The sequence below is a fragment of the Apus apus genome, chromosome 1, assembly GCF_020740795.1.
Source record: "Apus apus isolate bApuApu2 chromosome 1, bApuApu2.pri.cur, whole genome shotgun sequence".
Lineage (NCBI taxonomy): Eukaryota > Metazoa > Chordata > Aves > Apodiformes > Apodidae > Apus > Apus apus.
Genome location: NC_067282.1, coordinates 22,899,764 through 22,918,453, shown reverse-complemented (window position 1 = coordinate 22,918,453; position 18,690 = coordinate 22,899,764). Strand labels below are relative to the sequence as shown.

At 36.8% G+C, this 18,690-nt stretch overlaps 1 protein-coding gene across 3 annotated transcripts in view; it reads right to left on the bottom strand.

Moving 5' to 3' along the window:
- Positions 1-18,690, bottom strand: part of FRY (FRY microtubule binding protein) — a 243,628-nt gene that overhangs the window by 181,913 nt on the left and 43,025 nt on the right. The window contains exon 3 of one of the 3 annotated variants that reach the window (XM_051611586.1): positions 3,819-3,917. The exons of 1 other annotated variant lie outside the window; for it this stretch is intronic. The gene's annotated coding sequence lies outside the window, so the exon portion shown is untranslated. Of the gene's footprint in view, positions 1-3,818; positions 3,918-18,690 lie in introns of those variants that run through there. One more of the 3 variants, XM_051611609.1, reaches the window with a different exon arrangement.

Sequence of the window (18,690 nt, the reverse complement as noted above, 5' to 3'; positions counted from 1 at the left end):
ACAGAGCCACCGAGACCTTTTTCAGAATGGGCTTTCAAGGTGGAGGAATAAAAATATAACAATAGATTATGCAGAAGTATTTTTAACCCTGAGATCAGGTAAAGAACAGACTGTAACACTGCTCTTAAATAAGGGTTTTATAACATTTAGTATGACAAATCTAAACCTGAATTACATTATTACTAGCTTCTAAAGAGAGAACTGCTGATTTTCTAGTTCAATAATGGATTTAGAATTGGGCTTGTACATATATGCTTTGTTTATCCTCAATCTGCTCTGCAGAAAATGAAATACATTTAATTTCCATGAAAAGCAATTCCATTTTGTGAGCTTCATTTGGTTTTTGTCATGCTTCTTTTGCCCTGGCATCTTTGTGTGACAGTAAAACCTCAGCTGCAGATTAGACTTTTTACTTTGGAGTAGGACCTAGCAACTAGTGAAAAACCTAATGCTTTCCATTCAGAGTCAGTAACTGTGATAAATCTAAATAAGTCCTCTCAGAAGTACTTTAAAGCAGCTTATTGAAGAAATTAATACTGAGTTTCAATGACAGCTACATTTATTAAAGTTATGTCTTGCTAGATAGAGTGTTGATTCAGCTACATGAGACCATGAATGCCACTCTATTAATACCTGGGGCTGTTTGTTTGCTGGCCACAAGGCCAAATGGCATGAAGCAGCCTAGAGGCATACAGTAAAACATTATCTAAACACTGGTGGCAGCCTCCAAAACTCTTTCGGTTCCTTGCCAATTGCTGACTTCTGAACTGTGCCTGAAAAATGTCAGGGGAGGCTGCAGGTTGGTCCAGGCAAAACAGGGAAGAAGGGGAGCAGCTTTGCTAGAGAGGAACAGGAGAGGACAGGATGGCAAAAGAGGAATTAGTTTAAAGATCCTAAACAAAGTAGGAAATACAGGACAACTAAAGTTACAATAAGATTACACTTGTTGACTTGCCCCCTCTCCTTACCAACACCCAGACTAAACGTTACAATTAAAAATTATTTTGTCAATCCTTTATTGATTGCATGACAGATTGTCCCAGAAAAGTTTTACTAGGAAGAATGAAACTGCAGAAACGGTCACACCAAAGACACAGCAAAATCCCACAGAAAGTCACAGCAATACCTTCAGGCAGTTCTAAGATGAACAAACAAACAAAAAGCACACGACTACACAGCTAGGTCCTTGGAAAAGGAGCCAGTAGACCGTATCACACACGATATACATCGATTATCTGTAGAAACTTTTTCCTAGAAACTGTAATGTCTTCCAATAACAGATAGGAAAGACTTCTTATTTTAAGACATTTTAAATGTAATTGCAACTGGAGTGCATGATTAAAAAGCACGTACAGACATCTGTTGGGTCTTCAAACTTGTATCGGATTATAAAATACGTATTCCAACATTGTGTAGCAGGTAGATGTTAGTAAATTCTGTGCAAGAAGAATTTAAATTGATCTCATCTTGTGAAGCACTGTGAAATATTAACTTTCCAGAAAAGCCAGATACACCAAATAATGTCCTGAGTTCAAGTCAAATTCCTAATTTAAGATCCAATCCCCAAAATTAATAAAAATACATTAATGAGTCTTAATTAGTAGAAATAAAGAAAATTAATGAGAGACACAGTTGATTAAATGTGATTTATATGTAATCCATAGACCCCTCTGACTGTCAAATGAATATACTTCAATGTCTTTAGCTCCATTATTTTATATGAAGATGACACTTGAGAAGAGGAAAAAAATACACATCAGGAGAAAGCTTAAATCAAAGCCATTATGATAACCTTTAAGTCTAATTATTTTAATCATTTTACTTGGTTGATAAGCTTTTGATTACAGCAGATGGACTCCTGTAAGACTTTAGAAGTAATGTCAGTCTTTCATGTAATGAAATTATACGTATTTCTCAACTCTAAAAAATTATTATAGACAATCATTCAAATTCATTTGCACAAAAATAATATATTTATGGGCCAAAGATGGTCATACTTTTATGGTGAATCTGCTATTTAAGGTGCAGCTTAGATAAAGAGAATAAAAGATTCTATTGACTCATGATGGCTAAAAAAATATTTAACATAATGTCTACAAACTCTCACTAATTTACTGCACATGAAATGTATTTAAGGCTACTAACATTTGATGTAAGGAGTGACTGGCTTGTTCATAAAACTCTTAAAACATTATAATGTTTCTTAGGACTCTGATTTTCTATTTTAAAATTCAATACATTTTTTATTAACATACTTTTTTGGAGATGCAACCAGCATTGCATATTAATTCCATGATCCTTCTTGAAAATTATATAAACGTACAAAAGAAAAAGCCTGTTATGTTTCCCAGAAGGCAAACATTCAGCACAAGTTTCTAAGATTTCACTCTATAATCATTATCCTCTAGACAGGACTTAGCAGAAAGCTAAAGGGTCAAACTGGCAAACCATGTTACTAAACTGGATTCTTTTTCACATGCTGTGTCTATGGCAGCACACACATAAACTTGTGCTGAAATCAGGCAGCAAGTGCTGTAATTGCGTCACTAGGTCTTCCAGCACAGTGAAGTCTATAAACCCTTAGAAATTATATGATTTGAGGCCTATTACTCTGTGTACAGTGGGGCTTGTTCACTTGAACATTAGAGTCCTTGCTATAAAGCTGAGTCTTAGCATGTGTAACAACTGATGGTGGCCACCTAAATCTAGGAGACAACTACACAGTGTTTAAAACAAACCAACAAACAAGCAAACAAACCAACCAACCAGAAAACAAAAATCCCAGCCACAATAGCAGAAGGAGCCTTCCCTATCTTGACCTCACCTTCCTCCCTATCTTCCCCCTCACCTTCACATTCAAATCATTCTTCAATGGACATAGAGAGTTTCTTTTATATCCCAAATATAACATAAAGGTGAGGCAGCATCTTCAACACTTGCTTATAAGAACATTAGGAAGTAAATCTTCACAGTCCATAAAATACCAGTGAAGCTGCTTGTGCAGGGACACCTCCCACTAGACCAGGTTGCTCAAGGCCCCATCCAACCTGGCCTTGAACATTTTCAGGGAGGGGGCTTCCACAACTTCCCCGGACAATCTGTTCCAAAATAATGCTCAATAAAACACAGTAACATACAGAACTAATGCCAGCTTACAATATGAACAGCAAATAAAAAAATGCAACACCCTCCCCCCACATTTTCAAGCAGTAGAAGATCGTGCCAACAGTACTAAGGGGAAACCAATCCAATTTTTCAAGTCAGGAAGGGAAGAGAAAAAAAAATCAAGACAAGCCAGTCTTGTCTTCCTTTCAGCTGTCAGTGAATGATAATTGTAAAATGCATCACCAACACAAGCCATTTTACCAAAATTCAATGTGCAGGGTGCTGCTAGGGGTACTGTAAGTGAACAGCAATTATCTTATGCAGATTCCAAGCATACAATATTACCATGCAGTACAATTTATTCAGAGATGAGGGGGGATATTCAGCTCTTCACTAAATTAAAATACTGAACACAGATCATTATAACTCATTTGAATCAAGGCACATACTGTACTCATGATTCTAAGCATTTTTATTAAAAGTAATTAGATTTTGGCAAGTCTTTCCCAATTAACAGAGCCAGTAAAAAGGAAAAAGAAAAAAACAACACACATACTAGCTGCTTTATCCCTGTGTTTCATGAAAAATTAAATAATTTATTCATATAATTGTTTTATAACTTTTAAATATTTTTCTTACATATAAACCACTTATTGCTTCTATTATTTTCAGTATTTTAATTTACACACAAATATGGTATCAAGTCAACTTACTTATTTTAGAAAGTGACTTTGCTAGACTGTATGCTGGTCTGAACTCCAGAAATGCTTTGAGGGAGTGCCTCAAGACTTCTAACTGTGACCATATTTTCACTGAAAAAAAAAAACAACAAGCAGTGAATTTGTTACAGAATACTAGCTGTTCTGTTGTAAAATCACAGACCAGCAACCAGCTTCTTACTTTGAGTAGCTATTATAAAGTAGAGTTAAAGACTGAGCTTAGTTACACTAACTCACAACAACATCACAATGCTTTTACAAAACCAATGTTATCCCACAGAATAATAGAGCTTATTTTGGCTGTGAAGACAATGCCTGAGTCACAGGCATACAGCCATGAAATGGAGGTTTGCCTGGTCCTGGGAGAGGCAGAAAATCCAAAGTATGTTTCTCACCTTCTGTTCTTCAAAACGGATACGTCAGTCATTATTCAACAATATTACAGCCCCTCTGCATATGAAATGAAGAAAAAAAAGCCCACAAATACTAGTAACAGTACTAGAAGTGGATTTTCAATGGTACTTAAACAAACATCCCCTACTCACAATACAAATGGCTTCCAAGAATTTAAGTATTATATCTTTTTTTAGATTTCCGCCTTTGTAATTTCTGTATTGTTTATTCTGCTTTCTTCAGAAAATTAACAATCCCAGCCAAACTCGCACATCTTTGCTATGTATAAAGAGAAAACTCAAACAACATCAGCTACTTTCATCCAAAAAGAAATAAAAACTCATCCTACACTTCCCTAGATTAAAATGAATTCCTTAATAAATACAGACTAATTTTCTTCAGGCTCTTGTGCTTCTGAACATCAGTCAGCATAGACATTTAATGATGTTTAACTAATCCATTTTAATTGTATGCCTCTTCAGTTAGTTCAGTTTACCTTTCCTAGGTGCCTCTGCAAAGACGTGGCCTCCTAAGGCCCCTTCATTGCCCACTCTGTCTTTTACAATTCTTTAGTTTCTTATTAACGAATCACATTTTTATTTTCAGGCTAAGACAAGATATCATTCATTTTGTATGGTCCTGCCAGGATAAGATTCAGTCATGCCTACTGTAGTGTGCTGAGCTGAGGTCATGTCAGCAAATTTGTACAAATTGAACTAATTAAGGTGATTAACCTCTCTATTGACACTAAAGGGCCTTTAATGTTTATTGTCATCATTTGTGCCTGTGTCATCATCTTCCAATTAAAAAAAGCATAATGAAAAACAAAACTTTATGTACCAGCAGTTTATGTTAATCAAGCCCTGAAGTATGCAACAGGTCTAACTTAGAATTTAAAGAACCATAAAAAAATGAAGTGCTTTGCTGAATAAAGAAAAAGGTATCTCTGTGTAGTGTATCCCTTTGGCAATGCCATAGTTTCTCCTCACAGTCATAGTTTCTGTCCTGTTCTCACGTGGGAAATGAACACAACAACCCAATGTTACCATTGTTTGTATCATCTTGCCTAGGCATATGTGAATGACTAACTTCATGATGACAGGAAAGACATGTGTCACTTTTCTCAGGTTTCAGCTTTCATTTTTAAGGAGGGAGCTATCATAGTTAAGAAAAAACTGTAAAACAAGCCTATCACATGCAAGATGCCTCTCTGCACCAAGTCTGAAACCAGAGTCCTAATGTATGAACTGACCTATATATCCCTTGCACCTCGATGCCTTGATGTCTTACCATTCATTATTTTATTAGTTAAGCTCTTTAAGACATAATACAAGGAAAGAAAACAAGATGTACGTGACTTCAGATTAAATTGCAAGCATGACCTAAAACTAAGAGAGGTTCATGCTGATATAAAAGACTAAGCAGAGATCCAGGGATTAGAAGAACGTGGAAGAGTCAAAATTATATAGATTTCAATTCTATCCTATCTATCTATCTATCTATCTATCTATCTATCTATCTATCTATCTATCTATCTATCTATCATGTTCAAGGTCAGGTTGATCAGGGTTTTCAGCAACCTGATCCAGTGGAAGATGTCTCTGCCCATAGCAGTGGGAGTGGACTAGATGATCTTTAGAGATCCCTTCCAACTCAAACCAGAACCAGCTCTGTTTCCATTCTAATCTACATTCATAATACAAGACAATGGTCTAGAGGACTTCAAGCTTACTTTTTTAGCCTATTTTCAAACGCAAATCAAGTCAAGCTTCTCCCGAGTATACTGCCGACTGACCAAATGAAAGACTACACCCATCTTTCCATCATGCTCCATCAAATGCATTTGCATTACCTTTGACTTACGTGCCCTTGAGTGTACAGTAACAGAGCTGCTGTGGATTTCATAAGTGTAATGGCAGCATTCCAGACACAGAAACTGCACTAAAGTACTCATATCTGACACAGCACAAATGATGGGGTATTACTGCTAGTGTGGTAACTTGGGAGGGTGGAAAAAGAACAGAAAGGAAGAATTATTGTATTTAAAATAAAAATAATACAAAATTAAATCACAAAATAAAGGAGAAATCTGGGTGGGCAGAACAAACTATGGGTATTGGAGAGCAAACATAAGGCCATTAAAATGTTGATATACATGGGGGGAAAAAAAGAAAACTTACAGGAAGAGAACACAAACAACAGAAGTAATTAAGGAGGAGAAAAGGTAGCTAGAAGATGAAAAGCTGCAATTGAGAAAAATAAGATACAGAGTCTGTACTGCCCAAAATAATGTACTCTGACAGTCACCAAGAGACATCACCCCATGAAGAGCCTGTTTAGGCACTGGGAAGCACAAGAGCCTTGGGGCATGTCTGAGTCACCTGGCTTAAGATCTGATTGGACTGTTTGTATTTTTCTAAGCTGAGGAAGTAGAAGAGGAAGGAGGAAAAAAGCTTTATTTCCTAAGGTGCTGAAATATTTCAAATGCCTTAACAAAAGTACATTGGAGGCTCTAAATGCCACAGAAACGTGCTGCCCTGTGTCTCTTTCAGCATTGTATTACCAATCCTTCAGAAGTGTTTCAGCTAATGAGAAGGTAACCATGCAAGTTTAGCTGTCAGTAAGGAATATAATAATAATATGTAAATAATCAAGGAAATTTTTTAATATACTTAAAAGATTTGTATGATTGTACTGTTTCCCCCAGAAATGCAAACCCCTTCATTTCCATCTGGAAATGTAGACACCTTAATTAAAAAAACAGTATATTTTTGTTTCTATAAAGGATTGCGTTTCCTCTGATCACCTCACAGAAACACATCTTCAGTTTCAGAAGGGATGAGCTGGTATTGATTTTCCCCCCTAAAACCTTTTAAGTCCTCCTAGTAAAGATGGGCTGATTGTTTTGCAACAAATCCTTTGTCCTCATGCTAACCTGTTGCCTATTTTTAGGCATATTTCAAATAACAATAATAAAAAAACCCAAACAACAAAATAATCCAGACTTGCCATGAGCTTGACTGAAATCCACTCTTACACCTTGTTCCTACTTCTTAACAACTGGAGAGTTAAACTGAACTATTAACTACAGACATTACAGGCTCGAGTGCAAGCCAGGAATTCAAAGCATGCATTTGACTATTTAGTGATGTTAATTTCTGGCTACACACACAAAAATAATCAGCTAGAATGAAGAAGTCTGCTATTCCCAAGCCATTGTACTTTGGAAAAGCATTGAGATACAGTATTAGAGCAGCAAGAAATATACTTACACTGCAGCTATTGACTGCGTTCCTTGTATGTGGGGTTAAGCAAATAGCATTTTAAAGCTCTAGAGAAACAACTGGTTTTCTTTAAATCTAATTGTTAGACAAAAATCTCCACAAGCAAGCAACATGAAATAAAAAATATGTAGAAGGTCTTTCTTTTTGGTTCCATTGCTTTAATGGCTGACATAATTTAGCATAAATGGTACTTGATTAAATAAATCTGTGAAGACTGTCTTAGGTTTTAAAACAGAATAAATTCTGACTGGAATCAGCTGCTGAATCCTTCAAATATTACCAAAAGGGTTTAAAAGATACTGCACCAACATACTACTGACATAGCATTTCCTACCTGAAAAGATAGAAGGTCTTTTCTTAGCGCGCCTTGGATGTATAGGCTCTATATTCCTAATATTCCTTTGAAACTTGCCTTTAAAATCATTTTCTAGCAGGATGTCTGGTGGTAGGCTTCTCCGTCTTGTGGATTTATAATGAGTCTGATAGGGATTCAGTTTACTCTTAGTCCTAGAGTACAAGCTGCTGTCATCAACTGCCATTATAGAGCACTAAGTGTTCAAGCCACACCAGCACAACATCCAGAAGTATCTGGACTAGTGGTTACAGACCCAAGCAATCTCGGATGTTCTCATGCTCAACTGGGTACTTGTTGGGGAAGTTGAGCGAGTTGACAGGCGTGTGCAGAACAGGTGTAGAGTTACTGCATCGCCCCTCCTCGCATCAGTGAAACAGCACAGGGAGGAGACACGCTGAGATCATTCCTTTGAAAGTTTTGAGGTAATTAGGAAGTTCAGCAAACCTGAGCTCAGCAGCACTACCTGTGCAAATCGGAAAATACAATTTAATATGAGGCACTGTCTAGGGCTAGGATGGTTTATATTATACCAACAGCATTTCTCAGATCAGTTCATTAATAGTTCATTAACTTGGCAAGCTAAACAAGTGTTGTTAACCTTAAAAAAAAAAGAAAATAGAGTGAGAATGAGTGAAAAAAACCACCAAAACAACAAAAACCCCCCAACCCAGTCCACAGCATAGGCACCTGTATGGGGAGAGGCAGAACCTGAACAGTATGACACTGTTACATTTTAAAGACTGATAAATAGTCCAAAGCACAAAGGATTTTATGGCAACAACCATCAGTTTGGGGTTTCTTTTCTCAAAAGTCTGTAACATTATTTCCTACTGGAGTCAGAATCAAGATCTGTCAGTGTGACTGATTCTCTAACTGCTGACTAATAAAAATAAGCCATTAAATGTGCATGCCAAAGATGGTCTGAAAATTCTCCATCTAACAAAAACGCTAACATACTTTTCTTGGTTTGTTCCAGTTAACCCAATAAAATATTTGAGCTGTCCAAGGATAAGATCTTTTTTTCTCAAATGTTCAGAAAGTAGGGCAAATTCTAACATTTTCTATGAACCTGCTAATTTTCTTACTTAAATTATATGATGAGACAAAGCAAATTAATAAATTAAAACTAACAAGTCTTCTAACTACATACATTTTGCTGTTAATTAACCATAACTTTTAACATGGCAAAGTGAAAAAGTGGAGGAGTAATTCAAAGTGAGAGTAACTAATGTTTCAACCATGGATACCTTGGGCAAACTACTTCTAACACCTAAAGAGAAACATTGATTTCTCTGAATCATTTAGAACACTTAAACCATTAATGCTTTAATTACTTTCCTAAAGATGGGGTATACTGTATGATTGTTGTAATGATCCAGAGGTTGGCTCCTCCAAATACAGTTTTTGTATGAAGTTCAGTACAACCTTTATTATTGCTAACAAGAAACAAAGTGTTCACCTACAGGCTTTTGAAAGCAAAGAGAGAAAATTACCAATCTTAATATGTATCTATGTAGCTCTTTAAGTATTTACTGTGTTAGAAATACAGACGGATGCAAATAGTCTGCTAGATTTTGTTGTCTTCCTCTGGAAATTAAATTGCATTTGGCTGGAAGTTGAAATTATGAGTGTAAGAATCCAATCTTATATACAATGGACCCAGAAATCATACCTTGCATTCAGAACAAACTGATTATTTAAACCAAAGTTATTTAAACCAATTGAACACTAACTGTAGATAGTAAACGGATTACTTCTTGTCTTGCTGAGTGTTGAAAGGATTGTGAGCTTTGTTTATATGCAGAAATAAGCTTTTGAAAATCCCACTGGACTCTACAATAAGTTAGGTGTTGGGAATTAGATTGTAACAAAAGGGAATTGTATGTTTAAATTGCTCAGGTACATTTTAAATATTCCTCTAGGCATTGGTCTTCATCATTAGAGGCCAGAAAAATTATTTCATGTCTTTAAAATCTGTAGAATCTATGGATCTCATATTTTTTTCCACTTAAAAAAAAACCCAAAACAAACAGGTCAGAGACATTTTCCTTGCTTCCCCTTCTCTTTCAGCTCCACTTGTTTTTTCAGCTTTGACTGAACCAACATAAAAATATTCAGTCCATTCCCGATAATCCAGCTAAACCAAAGGAACTGAAACAAATAATTTTCAAACAGCAGAAAGTCCTTATATCTGAGCAAATAGAAATATATTTAATCCATATGTGAAAACCAAGAAATAATAAATACCAAATGTAGGAATTGACATTTGAGGAGCTTTAAACTGAAATCATCTGACAAAAGCTTTACATAAAATTTCCACATCTCCAGTAAGTGACCTGACCACTACAGGACAGGCTACAGGACATTCTGGAAACAGCTCTTAACTCTTCCTGCTGAAACTACTCCAACACTTATAAATAATTAATTATTCATTAAGAGAGTGACTTGAAAGTGACTGTCCCATATTCTAGCTGAGTGATACAATTGCTGCACTATACAATCTTACCTCCTCCAGCCCAATGAATATTCATGGCAAGTGGAAAATTTCCAAAAGGATAAATTGCTTCTGAGATACTCAAGGGTGCAACAGTGATCCCAGTCTTTTGGATGGGGAGAGACCTGTCAAGGGTTCAAACTCCTGATCCAGCAGCAACACGCATGAATCTAAGACCAGTTTACCCTTGAGTGGCCTTCAGGTGGAGATCCAGAAGAGAACAGATGAAAACCCCAAAAATCTCATAAAAAACCCTATCTTTTGTAGGATCCACTCTAGAAGATATACTTAGAAAAATAATTTAGACCTAAAAATAAAGGCAGGCAGACAGATAATTGATCTGAAAAGTTAAAAACCTAAGCAGGTAAAGTAAAGGAATATACAGCAGTAGAACAGAAGCTGAGGGTCCTGGTGGTGTCTGAAAGTTGTTGGAATGAGGTGTCTAAGTGCCATTTTATTAGCCTAACTCTTTTTGCAATTTAGCTTATCTATCTCCTTTTGGTCATTTTCTCATATTTATGGGGCATGTGTAAAAACTTGACAGTCTACTCTCAAGTCAGACCACCACAGCACACTATGAAGAACAAAACTGGGAATGGGAGAGGCAGAGGGACTTTGCAGAGCTGATTATTAATTATAACTCTAAAGAAATAAAGCAGATGCACTGAGCAATCAGAAAAGATTTTAAGATTTTGCACAGGAAGAAATGAAAGGAACACTGGTAACATTCTGACATTGGAGGCTGCAGTGACAACATCCTTCTCAGACTGCCTGTTTTCTACTAAAAGATGGAAGCCTTGGATCTTTATAAATGGAAATAAAACCAGAAAAAAAAAACAGACACCAAAAATCACTCAGCAAAACTCATTAACTTATATGCAATTAATCAAAACATTCCTATCATATAAATCCAGGAATCCAGAAGGAAATAAATAATCAAATGGTTTAAGTATTTTGCAAAAATAAATCACTGAAAACTACAATAGAGACTGGAGAAGGAAATATTTTCATATTTTTTTAGAAGGATATACCATAGTTTAAGGGATTAGACTTCAGCATGCCTTTTATCTGAATGAGTGATTAAAATGATAATTAAGAGTTGAGTAAAACATTAAAATTACAACACAATAGGACTAATCCACATGGTTTTCTAAAAAACAAACAAACAACAAAAAGTGTTATTAATCTATTACATTTGTTTGAGCACAGAAAAGAAGACTAATTATTTATTTATCCCATCAAAGATTTAGACAAGATCCTTCAGAAGATATTACTAAGAGAAAGCAATCACTGTGTTAAGTTCAGAACTGAATCTTGGAAGTGCTTAAATGATGAAAAACAAAGCACAGAAATTACAATTTGGCTACACTTTGAGGCTGGCAAAGGCTTATGAGGCTTCAGGCTTCTCTAGCAGGTTCTGTGTAGCTCAGTACTTTCCTACTATTTCGACAGATTAGTATAATTAAAATAACCTGATTTAGATAGCTGAACTACAGATCATTTGGCTTATATATTATGGTGGAAGGCTAAATCAGAAGGTAATACCCCTTTCCTTCAGCAGACTACCCAACTGTAGTCTCTGCAGTTTCTATTCCTATCTCTTTTTATTAAAGTTTGGTTAATGGAAACTGATACTTGATGATTGATTTGTGTTTGGACTATGCACTCACTGTACTGTAGAAATACAGATTTAAGGCTACAAAATTATCTTGGTCTAGCTTTTTATTTAATAATACCACAGCAAATCTTGTTATATTTCATGTGCAGTACCCTGTGTGTTACTATGACTGCATTAGAGCTGTCATTCTCATGTTCAGGTGAGGAAAGCTCATCAACAGTAAAAATAAGGTTTCCTTAAAAAATGTTCTCAATATGTCAGGCAGCACAGGCTGGCTCAGAAAATCTGTATTATGGAAGAAAAAAAACCCAACACCACAAGTAGTTCCTGCTGGTTTGTTAAAGTAACAGCTATATCAGTCTATGTTGATTCATGGACCTTTCCACCATGCTATACATACCAGAGTAGAAGGGTATGTAAATATCTCCAAGGGAGGATGAGGCCTCTTAGCCATGCATGTTGGAGGATCTGCAGTTCTTCCAACTGCAAGAAAATTTGAGCTTTACTAACATTTTAATCCAGCACAATGCAAATCAATCAATAAAACCTCATCCTTCTTCTTGCCTGCAGTCTAAGGAGCTTCCCTACTTGTTGCATTAGCACCATTTTGCAAGGCTGCACAGCAAACCATGGCACAAACCTTTCTTTGTGTTTAGCCATGCTGCCACAAGGACAGAAAGGCAGGAGTCAGCATCTAGGACAGGGATATAAGAATAATTTATTTTAGTGACTGTGCCATGTTATCCCTAGTTAAAATACTTGTAAAACTAAGGTTACAAAGGCAGTGTTTAGGGTACTAACTGCATTTTGGGTGGGTTTTCCAGGTGCCAGAAGTGTTTACAGAAATCAAGTTGACTAATAACAACCAAGTTGAGCATTCTTGGGTACCTGCCTGCTCAGAGGAGACTGTTGAACAGGACATACCCATTTAGAAATTTTATTCCCCGCCCCCCCAACCCCCCCAACCCCCCCCCCCCCGTAAGCCCACATTACCTAGGTCTCATTCCCTATGCATAGCAGAAGAGTCACAGATCTGCAAACCTATCTATGCTATGAAATCTCTGACCTCTTTCGTTTTGCATTTCAAATATCCAACAATGCAAGAGAAAACAGGGAAGCAAAAAAGTGAGGGATACAAACAGCTGTTCAAACCCTCCAACTGTTACTCAAAAATTATTTGTTTAATTTTCTGGAATAATCTGGTTGTCTTAATCCATAGGATGTGAACATCTGACATCTTCTTTGCTTGAATTAACCCATTTCTTCCAGTCTAATGCTGTTATAAGCAAAGAGCCTGTATTTGATACAGCCTCAGCATCCAAAAAGCCTCTCTTTAGTCAAGCTTTTTTTTTCTGAAGTGGGTAGAAGAGAAAAACGTCAACAAATAACCAGTGATGGTCATACTTTCAAAGACACCAAAGAGATCACTTTAGGTTCACATTATAGTGTTTCATAAGATGGTTGAGTGGTTAGGGGTTGTAGGGTGTATGGTTGGACTTGATGATCTTGAAGGTCTTTTCCAACCTCGACAATTCTATGATTCTATGATTTTACCCTTGTAGCAAACACTTGACTCATAGAATAGTGGAATTAGTTGCCAGGCTACACCTGACCTTGGAGCAAGCTCTATCAAGAGTTTTAGATTCTAGTCACGTTTCCAGTTTTAATTTATGATAGATAACTTAATATTGAATTACAGTGATATAAAAAAGAAATAAGCTTTCAGCCCAAACAATTCCTTTCCTCTCTAAAACACAAACAGATAAAACATGAAGAAGAGAATACAGTTTTTCCTGAGTTGCTTTCTATGCTGGCATGCTGATTTTTATAGAGGTATACTGACAGGAGATTTGGCTGAGTGTTTCAACTGCACTGTCTTTCAATTGAAAGAAGATAAGCACCTTTAATTTGTAGTCATGTTCTTGTTTGCTAACAACAAACAAAATATATGGGTAAAGCTGTAATCTGGTTCTAAAATAATATTCTCTCACTATTTGATCCATAATGCATGCTTCTCATATTAATAGGAGAGGCTGACTCATATCACAGCATTTCATAAGCAGAACAATTCATATGTTAATGTACATTTGTAATAATCTCACTTCATGCTGATGTTCCCATTACATGATAGCAGTTGCAGCCGTATCTTCACAAGGACATGAAAGCTGATCATTCTCCAACAGAAAAGCAGTACAAACCCTGGAAACATGCATTTTCTGGCAGAGTACAGGGTAAAGAGGCATAGTGCAGGGACCCAGCCCAGTGGCAAGGCTCCTTGCAGATGGCCTCACAGCTTTCAGACACACAGCTTTGCTCGAGCAGCAGCCCAGAGCCTGGGCATCTTCCAAAGATTGAAGGCTGAGGGTGGAACTTGCTGGAATCCGCACAACAGTAACACAATTACAAAATCATGCTTGCTGTTATTCCACTGCAATCTGGGATTTCAGGCCTATGCCCCAGATACAGCGTTAAGAGAAAGACCTAGAGGTTATGAAGGAATTTTATTTATCAGGGTGTAGTTAGGCCTGAATAAAACACGGCAGATTACCCCGTTTTTTTCTTTTGCATTCTGCGTAGAAAGTGAGTACTGCAAGCAAGTTATGACTATGAAGATCACAGATTTCAGAGAAAATTTCCTATTTAAAACCACTTTTGAGTGTTCAGTATTTTACATAAACTAAATTTTGTTAGCACATATCTGTGAAATCATAACAAAGCATTTCAGCTTCTCTGAAAAATGTGTTACTGATATAGAGGAAAAAAATTTCAGAACATTCAAAACTTCAAAGTTCTTTTTGGAAAGGATCATTTTAATGAAAGTTTCCATCAGTTACAAAGAGTTTGTCCTACACTTGCTATTAAGCGTGGTTACTGTCCAAAGACAGAGATTTAGGAAATCCAGTCTTCTTCCTTTTCCTGTCAGCAAAACTAAAGGATAATGAAAATTCTTTTCATGGACAGGCAGTCAAGCACATATCAGGCCTATTAATAACATACAGACTTTCAAAAATTTCAACATGCTAAAGTTGCACTGATTCAGTGCTAGATGAGATGCAACACAGATAGATGGGGTTGCCCTGCAGCAGAAATAGTCCCTCACCCAAGACTTTGGGCTACTTGTGTTACACAAAATTCTGTTAATGAAGATGAAACAAGAAAGGTGGCCAAAACTTATCTCACCCTTCAGTAAACCTGTACTATGTGATGTAATGGGACAGACTGAAAGTCTTGCCTACATTGCAAGATAACAAACACAGGAACAATGTACCAGAGAATGCTTTGAAATAAGTACCAGACCAAAAAGAAGGGAGGAGAGAAAATTCTGCTGTGCAGTCACCTTGAGTCCCTGTGAAGATTTCATTTCTCATCTCTTCCCACCTGCCATATCCTTCTATAATGTCAGACTCTACTTAATGCATGGTCACTTAACTTCCATCACATCCTTCCTGAATATCCATGCTTTAGGTCTTAACAGGCTGTGTGTTACAACCTGACCCAAGGACATGACCTCGAACTCCTGGTCTAGTACATGGTATTACATCATTGCCCACATACATAAAAAGAAGGCAACAATTATCCCCTGTCTTTGAATCTAGTAGTAACAGCTTTTTATGGCTGTTTCTCGTTCTGAGTCTATATAGTACTTCTACATTCACATAAGGAACACTTTATTTATCATATATTACAAATTAAGGATGAGTTTCAGACCATCTGACTTACGTTTCAGTTTGGACAGGAGTGAAGTCTGGCCAAATCTCAGGAATACATATTGCCTTCTCTCCAGCACCACTTAAGCTCTGAATCAAGCCCTTCACGATCCCACATATCATCCAGATCAGGAGCTGTACTAGCTCTCAAAATATTTGTGATTTTTGGATTAAAAAAGTAAAATAAAATAGAGGAGAACTGTGTTGGCTCTAGTGGGACTGTGTTGCAGAACAGCAGAAAGCACTGTTCTCCATGATCTTACTGGTCTAAGCTTTGTCTGTACCCCCATGTCAGGGCAGACTGTTCCCTAGATCCTTAACACTGACATCTGCTCATTTTCAGAAATACAGTGGTCTAAGCAGCCAGGTGTAGCTTTTATTTTAATTTTCTATATAAGACAAATAGGTCTAGTATCTATCTATCTATATATATCTTGTGTGTGTGTATATATATATATAGTATCTATCTATCTATCTATATTTTGCCTGAATTCCCCAGAGATAGATCTCATATGTGTGCTCAGGCCACACCTAAATTCAAATGCACAAATCATACTGTTAGTTTTCAGAAATTGGTGTATTCAACTATTATTAAAGGAACTGAAGCACAGAAATGTTTATTGCTCAGTATCAGCTCAGAGGATGGTTAATTATATGCTGAGCCTGTAGCTTTCCAGCTTCTCTATATTCTCCCCAAAAGCCCGCTTCACTTTCATGTGTGCTAGGGTGTGCTGAATGGGAAAGGCATTTAAACTATGATTTCTATGTGATAGAAACATAACCTAGGTTTATCCAGCTGATTCTCTAAATGATGGCTCTCAGTTTCACCTAGTGATCATAAAGGCATCTACTAAAGCAAAAGCATTGGCCAAAGTAGCACACGAACAGCAAGGTGTGAGCCTATCCTTCAGTTTTCCTCAGAGAAAAAAACAGTCTTTATAAAAATTTCTGAAATTTTCATCTAAGATGACAAATGCATTTTGTGTCCATCAGTCAGCAAACCATCCTCCCTCCTAGCTGTCACACTCACAGGGGAATCAGGACCACATGTGTATTCTTGATGTTTGGCACAAAGAAATGGTTTAAATTTGTCTGGCATGGTTTCCCTTTCAGGGGAAGTGTAACATACAGATTTATGTATACTTTGACTTAATTTTATTCTCTCTCTAGAATTAGGAAAATACTCAATTTATTTTTGGCTGTATTTCAGCTTCCTCAGAACTACTTATAAAACCATCCCAAGTGTAAGACCAATCAACAGGAAAATGCATGTTTTCCAGGAGAGGCCAGAGCTCTAGAAGCACCAGAGCAAATCATTACCAGCTACTTTGAATGTCTGACTCAGGCCCAACTCTGAGGAGATGAGTTTCAGCTACAGAAGTCAGCTGTATACAAGAACCAACACGACATTACTACAGTATCATAAAGCACAGATGTGTAAATTATCTTTAAAACCTCCAGATAGAGATACAAAATATCCCACACTCAATTTGTACAGGCTTAATTGTACAATATTAAACTTCTCTAGTATAAAGATTTATTTTGCATTTGAACACTATTAGTAAGGTGCACTTATTGCACTTAACAGTGTGATGCAGTAGGATAAATAAGCCATGAAAGAAGCATTTTTCTGTGCGTAGACTTACAATGGAGTTCTGTCACCTCTCTTACCAACTGCACCTGAATTACACAAACTCATGCTTGCCTAGTGCTCTTGAATTTGAATTCCATCTTGAAAATAAAAACTCTCTCTGCACCCCTCTCTCCCCCTCTGCTATCTGCAGTAAGCAAAGCATTGCCTGGGTAAAATGAGGGGGGGGGTGAGGGAAATTTTCTCTACACAAGTCCTAAAATTTGGATTTAGAAGCAGTCTGGAGCACCTCTTACATTGTCATGGGAAGACAGAAAGCAAGGAAATTAACACCTACCTAAATATTACATGTTTGCTGCTTTTTTTTTTTTTTTCCCCGATATTCTGAGATGAAAGATGACAGCCAGTACATGGGTAAAAGATAGGGAAAAGGAAAGGATGTGAGGAAACTCAGGGCCTCCAAACCACAGGAAGCAGTGGCCAACGGCAAGTAACTGACATGCAGTGGTGCCTCAAGCTGCAGCAAACACTGGTTGGTAAGCTCAGGCAACAGCTGGCCCCTAAAGCAAAGCTTTCAGGTAAGTGAAACATCCCAAGTGCTTAAAGACTGAAAACCCCATAAAACACATAAGGAAGAAAAAGCTTCCCTGTACAGACTTACTTGGAATTCAGAGATATTTTTCGATTCTCCTTCCTCCTTCCTCCACCTTGTTTTCTGAAGAGGTATGAGTAGTTAGCTTGCTAAAAAGCAGTGTCATTTTAAACAGTATCATTAAAAGCACCCAATTTTACTGATTATTTTCCTCTGACTTTTTAAAGCATCAGCTGCCACTGCTACAAACATGACACAATTTATATAGTCTGCATACCAATGTTGGACTTAAGGGAGTGTGCCTGTGCATTTTATATATATATAAACATATATATAATTATGTATCTATAAAAATACATACATATTAAAGTGTTTTTTTTAATGTGGCTAATAAAACTGATGCATACTGATTATTCAATTTCCCTGTGATTATTCAGATTAGGACTCTCAGTTGTCACAACTATTATTAATACAAGCAGAACAAGAATTAATAAGAAAAACATTTAAAAATTTGGATGAGATTCTTTGCGACTGTGTACTGACCTGAATCAACTACAAATTAAACTAAGTGGACAATGGTTAATTTGCAAGAATGACAGCAGATGCATTCAAAACAGTATTAGCAGAAGAGTGTAACTGCATCCCCTTTGCAAGTGCTGTAATACAGGGAAAATATCAAGAAAGATCATGTGTTTGACAGATGCTCCCTTCAGGGGTTGTGCAGCTGAAAGTGTGTCCCTGCACACAGCTGCAGTGGCCCAAGGCTCACCAGATAAACACCATATATAAATACAAACACACTATTGTGTGCAGTGAAAATAGGAAATAAAGA